We start from the raw sequence: 12,287 nt of genomic DNA, 5'->3' as shown, positions 1-12,287 counted from the left end.
CTTCTTTACACACCCATGAGAGCAAACAAATGCACACACACACACACACACACACATGCACACACGCACACACACATGCACACACGCACACTCACACACACCTGCACATGCCCGTAGATGCCAACACAAACACTTTTACTTACACAGGGACACACAGCTGTATACTATATATGGAATGTGAGGAGAAGGAACTGTGGGTTTCCAGGCAACAGTATCCTAGTGCGCTGACATAATGCAGGAAGCTGGGAACCTAATTCTGTGCTGAAGATGCATTAGTTCCGCTTTACACTGGCAGGCGTGATATCCCTACCATGTGTGTGTGTGTGTGTCTGATGTAATGCCGAAAGCATGAAACACGATAGTCTTCTCCTCTACTCTGTAGATGTTTGCTGCAGATGGATCATGTTTCAGGATTATGTTTTATAACCATTTGTGTATGTGATTGTATGGATTTTAATAAAACATCTAATACTAAGTCTCTTTTTTCAGGGTGATGAGGTGGCAAGATGCCATATTCCCATTGCTGGCACTCACATACACACACACATGCACAAAATAGGTCAGCGAGACCACAGCACCACATCAATGGATCTCAGTGAGTAGAGTTTAGCATTCATTTCATTGATCTGTAATTCACCACCACAACATTAACAGTGGCAATTCATAACTAAGGCATAGAAATAGCCTTCAAACACACACAACAGGCCAAATGTGAGTAGATCCAGAACCATTAAAACACAAGACAGTCACTGGAACCATGAAAATACACCAATAACCAATCAGATGTAGCGATTCTCACAAGGCACACTCTCATTTGGGATAGCTCACCCAAAAATGATGTCGTTCCAAACCTATTTGACTATATTTCTTCAATAGAAAAAAAGAACATATTCTGAAGAACACTGAGGTTCTAACAACATTTGACTTTCATTGTATGGACCAAAAACACTGGTCATTTTTCACATTCAGAATATCCTCATTTATGTTCCACAGAAATGCCTCTAACAAAGAAAGTCAAACAGGTTTGAAATGACATGAGGGTGAGCAAATAACATAATTTTCCTTGAATAGTAATTTCACTGAAATTTGTAAGATGGATCTCATTCTCAAGCTGTACAGATACCAAAAAAGAGGTTGAATCATGAATGAATCTGGAAATGTTGATGGGAATTGTGGGTAATATGGTGATTTGGATCCCAAACAATCCGTTGATGCTCAGTTTGACTCTTTCTGTCACACGGACGATGAAGAACTGATGAAGATAAGGAAAAGGACAAGATGTCAATATGAAAAAAGAAAAACATCTGGATGGAGACACACACATGGTTACACTCACGGTATCAGTGAATCGGAACAGCTGATCTCCAGGTGTGTTCTGAGTGTGCGTTTCTCAACACAGCACGTTATCGAATCCCCCTGCGGACACGCACACGGCTGACAGACAAGCCCGGCGACAGCGACGTGGCTCGGAGGAAGCAGACACTGCCGTGAAGAAGAGAGAGATGAAGGACATGTCCATCTTTGGCGTTTCCAGAGCTCTGAAGAAAACTGTCCGACCCTTGCCCACCTACGACCGCTCCTGCTGGGCTACGGCCACCAAGGCTGTCCCCTCCCCTACCAAACGCTTCTGGAATGATCCACACCTCCTTTTGGTGGTTGTTTCATCTGCGCTGTCCCCACACACGCGTGGTGTGTGTGTGTGTGGGGTGGGCTGCGTGCGGATGCGCGTAGTATGAGCGTGTTCTCCTTTTGCTGGCTGCAGTGTGTGCGTAGAGACGTTAGGCTGCTAAATGCATCGTGTCCTACAATCTCTTTGATCCGTCCTCCCCTGCTGCTGCTGCTGCCGCGGTTGCCGTCACACACACACATGCGCGTCACACACACACGCAGCGATGAACCCAGCTCAGGCGTCAGTAGGCAAGGAGAAGAGCTATAGCATCTGTCTTTTCTTGAAGTTCCTCTATCCTTTTTTTTCTCTCTCTACCTTCTTTTTTGCGCTCTGATCTCCTTCCCTCCAGCTCTCTCCAACCCTCACTGCTTACTCACTCCATCCCCTGGTGATCTTCTCTCTCTCTCTCTCTCTCTCTCTTTCTCTGCAGCCCCTATGTCTCTCAACCAATCGTGTTGCTCGCTTAGAGCTGTCCATGGTTCTGAAAGAAAGAGAGAGAGGGTGAGTTAGAACGGTTGTGTGTGTGACAATCCTCTCTTGAGGGCATGACCTCTGCCCTTACAATGTTATCACCAGGGCAACTACACTGTCTAATACAAAACACTCAAAAGGCAGTCAAATATGGGTGTATGTATTTGTGTTTTGGTGTTTAATGATGAAGTATGTAATTTCTGCACTAAAAATAATGGAACAGTCTCAAACAGGTTTTCTGATTCTGCCATTGGTAAAACAAAGGGGGGTTGCTTCAACCCGTGGGAAAGAAAAACAACCTGCAGCAACAGTGTAAAAGTACCCCAGTTCAGCCGGAAAACCCACGGCCACGCTAAACAAATGGCTATAAAATATGCTCTAAAATAATATTTTTATGTTGTGTAAGTACATTTTATATCTCTGCTTGCCTCTCCTCTCCTTTCTGTGTATGGAATGAATGTCCATCTGGAGAATTTTGTCCATCAATCACTCATCCCATGATATTAACACACACTGTACACACACACACACACGCACGCACACACACACACACACACACACACACACACACACACACACACACACACACACACACACACACACACACATAAACTGAGATCAGGATATGCTGATGTCTGTATTCCTACACACACACACACACACACACACACACACACACACACACACACACACACTAGATATGTGTCTCTTTTGTGTTCAGAACTAGCTGATGGCATTAGGAGCTGAATAGAGATAACAGATCACTTTCTTTAGCTGCTGGAGTAAAGGCAGGAGACAAAGACTGCACACGGATAAATGGAGGAGCGAGACACCCACGTTGACTATTCACACACACTTCTTGCTTGAGAATTCTTCAATGTCAGCTTATTCGAATATAAGCACACTTCTTGTACATGTCACACAAGAAAAGAAAAGAGACTCGCTGAAGAGGCACAGGCACACACACAGAGAAACATATGAGATGAAAAAAGCAATGACTAAAAACAACATGAATATTGTCTTGTAAAGGAGTTAAATGAAACTGAAATTGATCAAATAACAAATGATATCCATCCAATCCATTCATCCATTTGTTATATTTTGTCAAATATATATATATATATATATATATATATATATATATATATATATATATAAGTTATGAAACTAAAAAAAATAAAATGAATTGTGTTTAAATAAAATGTATTTATTATTTTATTTTATTTTCAACAAGTACCCTTGGTTAGGAATCAATGAAATAAGATATTGGGCTGTGATAGAACTAAATAAAATGGATCACATTGCCTCTAGAGGCCATTCACTTAAACTGCATGAACTAAGCTATGCTGTAACAGCTTTGGAGTCAGTGGTCATTTGTAAAGTTACATCCCTCTATTATAGTTACATAGAAAGAGGGACCCGCGCCATAAGGAATTGGCTCTTTTGACTAGGGCTCCACCATAGCAACCACTAAGAAATTGGCATAGCAACAGGCAACCTCAAAGCCCTAGAAACAGCCAAGAACACCTTAGAAATGTGGTGGCAAGTTCTGCACTGACCAGCACTTATTTTTCTGCATCTTAAAGCTGCTGTAAGCACATTTTATTTTTGAATACCACACATGAAATGTCCCTGCTGTAAGATATCACTGAAATAGTAGCCCAGAGAAATCACACAGGCTCTGTAAACAGCAATGAAAAAATCTGACTGCTGCCTCGCCTTTTGGCCAATCACAACAGTCTGAGGCAGCTCTTCCAATGGTGTGAGTTTGGGACGGTGCTACTGAGTTTGCTACTGTACCTGATTATGTACCAACAATTAAAGACAGGGAAGTGTGTGGTTTTAGTTGCAAGGAACACTTTATCCTAGAAAAAACAATTTCTGCCATTAAGTCAAACCATATCGTTCCAAATCTGTATGCTGTGATGTTTTTTTTTTTTTTTCAATGGAACACAAATAATAATAATAATGATGATGATAATGTCACGGATTTCTTGGGTGCACTATTCCTTTAATAGTGCGCTTCAGATTATGATTTCACTTTTCTAACTTTAGTTAGTGTGTAATGTTGCTGTTTGAGCATAAACAACATCTGCAAAGTTACGATGCTCAAAGTTCAAAGCAACGTGAGATATTTTATTTTAAAGAAATTGCTTTTTAAGGACTACAACAAATGGCTGGTAGGGACTACACAACATTCCTCCAGGATTAGTGACATCACCAACCCTAAAATTTACATAAACCCCGCCCCCAGGAACGTGATTTATAGATTAGCAAGACAGAATATGCTAATCAATGACAAGAAGATAACTACACATAAGCTACATAAATTCATCAACTAACATTCAGAAATGTTGTCTTCTTGAGTCTCTCCATCTTTCTGACTCCAGTTTGAACATAAAAGGCTAAACGTTTTTGAAATTTTCGGTGCATGTCTGTGTGAGGTAAAAGCACACAAGCTGTTGAAGCTCCGCCCCGTGCTGGGCGCAGCAGCTCATTTGCATTTAAAGGGACAGATACAAAAACGGTGCGTTTTTGCTCACCCTCAAAAAGTGACAACTTTAAAATGCTATATAAAAATATCTGTGCTGTATTTTGAGCTAAAACTTCACATTCACACTCTGGGGACATCAGAGATTAATTTTACATCTTGTGAAAAGGGCATTATACCACCCCTTAAGTTAAACATGCACACGCACATACAGAGTTACTGTACAGGGTTACGAGGAAACATTCTATACAGATAGCGTGATTCAGAGCTGATTTTCGGAGGTGAGACTGAGCCAATTATAACACTGCTGAATTATTAAATCTCTCTTTCTCCAGCATACATGCACATCTCTCTCTCTCTCTCTCTCTCTCTCTCTCTCTCACACACACAAAAGTATATAACATTTCAATGAACGGAAATTGCCCAAATACTTGTAGAGTGAACAGACACACATACACTGTCAATGGTCACAAGTTTACATAATTCAGCCTGTCACATACCTCGACAGATGTCATGCCAAGCTCAGACAGTGAGCCTCCAGCAGGGGTTTGAGGTTTGTCGCATCCATCCATCTATACCTTCATCCAAAGACTTCAGCCTAAGAAATTAGAAAACAGAGTACATATACAAGATCACTTACCATATATTGTATATATACTGTACACTACTAGTCAAAATCTTTGAATTTTAGAATATTTCATGTTTTTGAAAGAAATGACGCATTTATTTGATAAAAAATACAGTAAAACAATAATATTGTGAAATATTAGTACAATGTAAAATAAAAAGTAATTTATTCCTGTGATGAAAAGCTGTATTTTCAGCATCATTTCACCAGTCTTCAGTGTCACATGATCCTCAGAAATCTTTCTAACATGCTGATTTGAGCTAATTTTTTCACAAAGTTACTGTTTTTTCTGTATTTTTGATCAAATAAATGTATGAGTGGTCAGTATTCAAAAACATAAAAAAAACCTTAATTATTCCAAACTTCTGACCAGTATAGATATGTATATACAGTTACAAATCATGCTGTTGTACTGAGTATCTGAATATGGTAATTAGGTAAATCTTACTCAAGTGATATTGCTTTATTGTAATGAAATGTTTGTCTTTGCAATCTGCAAGAACAGACTTTAGAGGAGATTCCCTACAAATGAACTGACAGATTGATGGATGGAGGGACGGACAAACCAACAGTTTGATACATGAATCAAATAACCCAAAATAGCAACATACTAAAAGTATAAATATTTAATGTCAAACCCCTCTTCTTCCAGATGCAGTGAACATGGCCGGCAGCCCGTCACCTTTCTCAGCTCATGGGCTGGCGAGTGTTTACACTACTGAAGGAATGTGGATGAATCTCACAAATGATTTAACTCCTGAAATAGCCTGTGAGTGTTAATCCCTTCTGCAGGGAGGATGTGTTGGTTTGTCCTCTGGCTGGTACAGCAGGAGAAGGAGTGAAGCTCCAGGACAGAGAGGGATTAGGCTATTTTCAGCTCTTATCAACACACTTTGAATCTTTCTGCTCTGATTGAGCAAGAGAAAAACCTGAATTAAAGTTTTTTTGTTTTTTTTAATACAAAACTGCACAGTAGTTACACTAGTCTTTTACAAGGTCATTTCTTTGCAAGTAATAAATACACAAACAAGCTCACTGCACACTTAAAGAGGACCTATTATGCTTTTTTTTCAAAATTTCGTGTGTAATGTTGCTGTTTAAACATGAAAACGGTCTGCGTTTTTCAGAGTAACAAAGTCCAATCTCAAGGGACTTATTCTTTATATCAATAAGCACTGTTTCTGAAATCCCTGAAACACCTCCGGTGAAGTCTTGAGTTTTCTTCCAGGAACGTACATGCCACAATATGCCACGTTCAAATAATTTCTGCCGAAGGCATATGCAAAAAAAGGGTCGAGGTCTGGATAAGTTGCGTTAGTAGTGTGTTGTCGCCATGTCCAAGTGTTAGTAGTGTTTAAACCTGAGAAGCTGAAACTCATTATGTTAAGGGAGGTGACATTTCAGAAACACGCTCAAAGCGGCTGACCAATCACAACACACCGATCCAGCTGAACTTTTCGGAAGGAGGGGCTTCATAGACCTTATTCACAGCAGCGGGATTTTTAACGGGAATGAAAGCGAGGCTGTCAGGGATAGACATACATCTTTTCAGTCAGTTGTACCACTGTTTTTTAATGTGTTTCTGGATTGTTCTACTGACAAAACACTGCAAAAATGATAAGTGATCTAGGAGCTTCATACAGCTTTTTACAGCAGATGCCATTGAAAACACGGTAAGTCTATCCCTCACAGCCTCGCTTTCATACCTGTCATGGCGCTGCTCTGAATAAGGTCTATAGAGACTGGAATTAAACAGAGCATTTCTGGCAGACTGAGAAGAGAGGTGCTGCAACAAATATGTGAAAAATTATGTTTTTTATGGTGATAAAAAAAATGTATAGACCCCAAAAACAAAATCTTTAATATTGTGTTACATTTGAGAGCTTCATAAGGTGACAGTCTGATCATAGACGGTTTAATTCAAAGTGTGTGCACAAAGGCACAGATAAAACATAAACGCACAGGTCGATTGCAAAGTCAGTTCTTCATCCCACATAGATGATCTCATCCTTTGTCGTTCATCATTCCTTTTGCTTACATTTGAACTGTGTCTTGGTCTGGGCAGATATCTGTTCCTCAGCCATTCTGCACTCGTAATGAATTGTTTATGGTCAGTGCACTCTCACTGCTTTAGCATAGATCATCCTAACACACATTGCTATCTTTCTCTCTTGTGTCTATAAGGGGAGAGAGAGAGAGTTCCCCCATTGATTTCATTCTTTTCTTTCTGGACAGCACCTCAAACTGATTCACTACAGTAATGGCATTAGATAGCTCACATATTAAGATGATAAAATCATACGCTGGTGACCTTAACTCACCCATTGCACTGTGAGATATAAACTGCGATTGGATTGTGCATTGATCATTTAGATCACTGCTACCTTTCTCCTAAGATGCCAGAGACATTCCCTCTTCTCTTTCTTTCTGTTTTTTGTTTTTCTGTTTAACTGTTTCTGTTTTCTGTTCCTGTGAGTGCAATTGCATTGAGGGACTGGACCTCGAGAAAGCTTCGAGAAATTTGTGGAGTGGGTGTTGGATGTCTGTGAGTCCCCGTTCACCATCGGCCTTTACAGCGATGGTGAACTCGAGCCCAATCCAGAGCCTCGTCCCAAGATGGCCGCCGCCATTCCAGAGCCTCCTCTCAAGATGGCCGCCGCCATTCCAGCGCCTCGTCTGAAGATGGCCGCCGCCATTCCAGAGCCTCGTCCCAAGAGGGCTGCCGCCGCGCTAGAGCCCTCGTCCAAGATGGCCACTGCCGCACCTGAGCCCTCGTCAAAAATGGCCACTGCTGTGCCTGAATCTCCAGTCACCACCCTCTTCCAGAGCCCAGAAGGGATTACAGTCCACGTCTTGCTCCAGAGTCCAGAGTCCAGTGAGCTCCCCAAGAAATTTTTTGGGGGGGCCATATACCCTCAATGCCGGCTTTGTCCTGGTCCCCTGAGCTGCCGTCTCCGCCATGGCCGCCTGGAGGGCCGTCTCCGTCATGGCCACCTGAAGGGCCGTCTCCGCAATGGCCACCTAAAGGGTCGTCTCCGCCATGGCCACCTGGAGAGCCGTCTCCGCCATGGACGCCTGGAGGGCCGTCTCCGCCATGGCCGCCTGGAGGGCCGTCTCTGCCATGGCCGCCTGGCGGGCCGTCTCTGCCATGGCCGCCTGGAGGGCCGTCTCCGCCATGGCCACCTGAAGGGCCGTCTCTACCATGGCCGCCTGGAGGGCTGTCTCCGCCATGGCCACCTGAACCAGCACCGCCCTGGAGGCTACCTGCTCCATATGGGCCACGCCCTCATCAGGCTCCAGGGTGCCCCCCCTCTGCCACCCCAGAGATGTTACATGGCGCGTGGGGACTAATGTTACATGTCAGTTTGTTTCTGGACTTCATTTTGTGTTTCTTTTGTTCTTTTCCCGCCACTCCTCCACTTGTTTCCATGGTCACCGTCATCATTAGTTCCTTTGGTTTAGCTGTGTGTCTTCAATTATCTTGTTAATCAGTTTAATCAGTTCCTCCCTGTCACCAGTATATATAGTCCCTGTGATCTCCCTCTCTTTGTTGGTTCTCGTTTGTATTTGGTTTGAGTTGTGGTGTTCTCTGTTATTTCTCCAAGTGATCAGTAAATATTTGTTCCAAGACATTCTCCTTCGTCGTGCGCTTTTCTTACCACACCAGACCGTAACAGTGACATTGTTTACAAGCTGTTTCATTGGCATCTTTTCGTGGTTGAAACACTGATTGAGCAATTATTTGAGACATGATACAGATTTCGGTAAGTTTTACTCTACAGAACATACCTTCTGATGTTCATTCATGATTATTTTGTGCTCTAACTAGTAGTAAAGAGGAAGAGATGATCAGTTCACGTGACTTTGAAAGAGTGCTAAAACTACTTTTTTGCATAATAAAATTGACTGAATTTGAAAGCTTACTTTGTTTTATATTAAAAGTAACAACACAATGCTTATTGTGATTTATTGGATGGGAGGCACAGTACAACGTTTTGTTCATTCATCAACTGAAAACAGCATAGACTAAAAGATTGACTATTGGGATTTAAGAATCTGTATTTTGCTTCATCAAAATGACAATCGATTAAAATTGAGAAATCAATATTTTTAACCCAGTCCTATTGTTTATTAAATCTTAGCCAATGTTCAGAGCTTTAGTTTCTTAAAGGTATTATTCAACCAAAAATAATTTTTTAAATAAAAATGTACATTTAGGTTTATTGCAACCAACTAAAGAGGGAGGGCACGGGCTCTGGAGGAGAATGTGGAGGAGCTAAAAGGCAGGAACCGAAAGGCGTTTTTGGCGGAGATACCAAGGCGGTGATTACGATGGAAGGAGACAGGAGCAGGAGTAGCCAGGCGTGGACCCAGGCCGCAGCCAGGACGAAGGCCCACGGCGTAGTTGAGGGAGGAAGGAGTCATGGTGGAGGCTTGTCTGTCGATACTAAGGGGGTGATGGACCAAGATGGAGCCGATGGAAATGGAGCCCTGGGTGCAGATGGAGAGCAGATGGGACCGGGAGACACCGATGGTCCTGAAGGCCTTAGCGGAGCCACAGTGATAAGCATCCGAGGTGGAGCCAGAGTGCCTGAGGACTGAGGTGGAGCCGTAGGGAAGACGGAGCCGACAGGGTGGAGTGGACGGCTCAGAAATCCGTGGCATTGGCAAAATGATGTCTGACCAAGGCGAAGCAGGAGGGATGAGGGAGACCGGTGGAGGTGGATGATGGTATCTGGTGGAGCCGAGGGAGAGAGGAGCCAAGTCGGATCTGACAAGTCAACGTTTTGCGAGGCTTGGGCTCCGGGGCGATGACAGGCTCAGTCCATTTCTTCACTGGCGCTGGCTTGTGCATCGCGGCACGCTTAAGCTCTCCGTCTGTGGTGAGCTCAGGCATCCTCTCTGTGCGGCGGGGTGATGGCTGGCTGGGCTCTGGGTACGGAGTGGGGCTGGTGATGTAGCCCTCAGCGGGGCAGATGGTGAATGCCAATCCGTTATTCACCAGCACCCACTCCACTTCTCAGGGACCATTCGCTGGGAGACATGCCTTGGTCCAGATAGTGAGTTTGGCATGCCAAATCCGTAAAGTCTCTAGTGTGGTCCTCCAGAGAACGGTCTTCCTTCTTGATGCACAGCAGTTTGACAGCGGGAAGGTTCATTTGAGAGGGGGAGAGGGGGAAAAGAAAGGAAGAAAAAACTAATCTAGATAAAAGGGGAGAAAGAGGCCACAGAAAAAATCTCTTCTACATCTGCAGGGTTCCAGACTGCATATGCGACCATTTTTTGAGAATGTGCGAGTTAAAATTTTATGTGGTCGCATTTGTGCGAGTGCATGGTCATGTATTACTCAGTTAAATTCACGCATGCGCAACAGAACGCCGTTGTATCAGCAGCTGCTGCAGTCCGTAACTTATGTTCAAAATGAACGAGTTGGCTACATCATGAATCCATTTTCCAAACCGTGTTTTTGACTTATCCTGAATCACTATGGTACGCCTATAATAAGTGTTTATATTCTGACTATTTTATCCCGGGGTCGGCTCGGCTGCGGAGTTGCCCAGTGCCTGCATGACTCGCCATAGACATTAACGGAGAGAAGTAGCTCCGGCTACAATGTTCTTCCGCAAGACACTTGCAGTTTATTTATTAACGAACGTACACGTCACGCGCATTGCACACTGATGGTGAAACGCGCCAATTAGGAATTCAGGGATTAAGTCATATAAAAATGAAAAGGTCAATTGCTGAATACTTTAAAAAACAAAGTGAAAAGATTAAAAGTTAAAAGATTAACTTGTCACTGTCAGTCTTTTTACATCAGTGCAAAACTAGGGTATGCAGATTAAAACCACTATTCATCAGCATGCATTGATTAATCCCATGGCATGTAGCAAAAAAAATAGGTACGACCAAATCATATGCTGGTGTGACCAACTGAAAAAGTTGGTAGCACCAGTGCAACCAGTGGAAAAGTTAGTCTGGAGCCCTGATCTGGTATTCTGTCACATATAGATGAACACGGATGAACCAAAGATAAATAAAGAGTCTTTTAATAAGCAATAAGAACATGCAAGAGTATCAGAATAACAACTACACATTAACATAAACAATAGCAGACAAAGAAACACAGGAAATTCCGGACATAAGTACACGAGCATACATGTTAAATCTATGTTATTTTAGTATTATTTATACTATTATATGCATAAATTAGCATTCATTTTTATATTTTCAGTTTCAATTATAATTTTAGTTTAAGTCTTAGTGTTTTTGTATAATTAGTATAATTATTTTCTTTTTTCAAGTTTTAGTAATTTTAGTACTTCAACAAACTTTGTTATTTCAGTTAGTTGCAGAGACAACATTTCTAATTTTCATGTGTTTCTTTAAGTTTACGGTTCTCATCTAATATTTATATTTAATTTTCATTGCATTTCAGTTTACAAAAACGATATTAATAGTTTTAGCTTTAGTGAACAATAACAACACTGTTAAGAGCTAAGCATAGTGTGAAATGCCTTTAACTGTCACAGTTTAAAGGCTTAATTTTTATTTTATTTGTGGCGTATATTTTTAGCTTTGTGAAAGCCGATTCGAGAACTTCAGCTGAACTTCAATTCATTTCAGCACTGGAGGGAACACTTTGATAATTCATTAGTGTGGAAATTGTTCACTGATACTGCTCACACTGCTGTTAAATCTCAGGAGATAACGGCCGCTTGGGAATATTAGAAAACGTAGGAATATTGCAATGGCTTAATCAAAGAGACACTGAGAAGTGCAGCTGTGGACTGAAGAGAAGTTTCTTGAAAAATTAATCATGTGTGCTTTCTATTAGTGTAATATGCATCTACCATCCCAAAGGGGATTCTCAACCGCTTTTTAATGGACAGCCTTTATTTAAAGAGGGGGAGAGAGAGGGTGGAAAGAGACAGAAAGAGATTACTCTAATCCATTCAAACACTTCTCTTGCTCACAGTTGACCTTACAGCCTTTCAGTATATCCAACCGACCCATATCACATTTTA

General features: G+C 42.0%; 1 protein-coding gene across 2 annotated transcripts in view; it reads right to left on the bottom strand.

The window, feature by feature from the left end:
* The window catches only part of nyap2a (neuronal tyrosine-phosphorylated phosphoinositide-3-kinase adaptor 2a), a 44,563-nt gene extending 39,342 nt beyond the window's left edge, over window positions 1–5,221 (bottom strand). Inside the window, exons 1-3 of one of the 2 annotated variants that reach the window (XM_079885001.1) lie at window positions 5,132–5,221; window positions 1,337–2,150; window positions 1,124–1,252 (exon numbers count right to left, since the gene is read on the bottom strand). The gene's annotated coding sequence lies outside the window, so the exon portion shown is untranslated. The remainder of the gene's footprint in view (window positions 1–1,123; window positions 1,253–1,336; window positions 2,151–5,131) is intronic. The other variant, XM_079885000.1, reaches the window with a different exon arrangement.
* Between the last annotated feature and the right edge of the window lie 7,066 nt (window positions 5,222–12,287).

This window comes from Squalius cephalus (genome assembly GCF_949319135.1).
Source record: "Squalius cephalus genome assembly, chromosome: 11".
NCBI classification, from domain to species: domain Eukaryota; kingdom Metazoa; phylum Chordata; class Actinopteri; order Cypriniformes; family Leuciscidae; genus Squalius; species Squalius cephalus.
The sequence above is the reverse complement of the archived record's forward strand: the minus strand, read 5'-3'. Positions and strand labels throughout refer to the sequence as shown.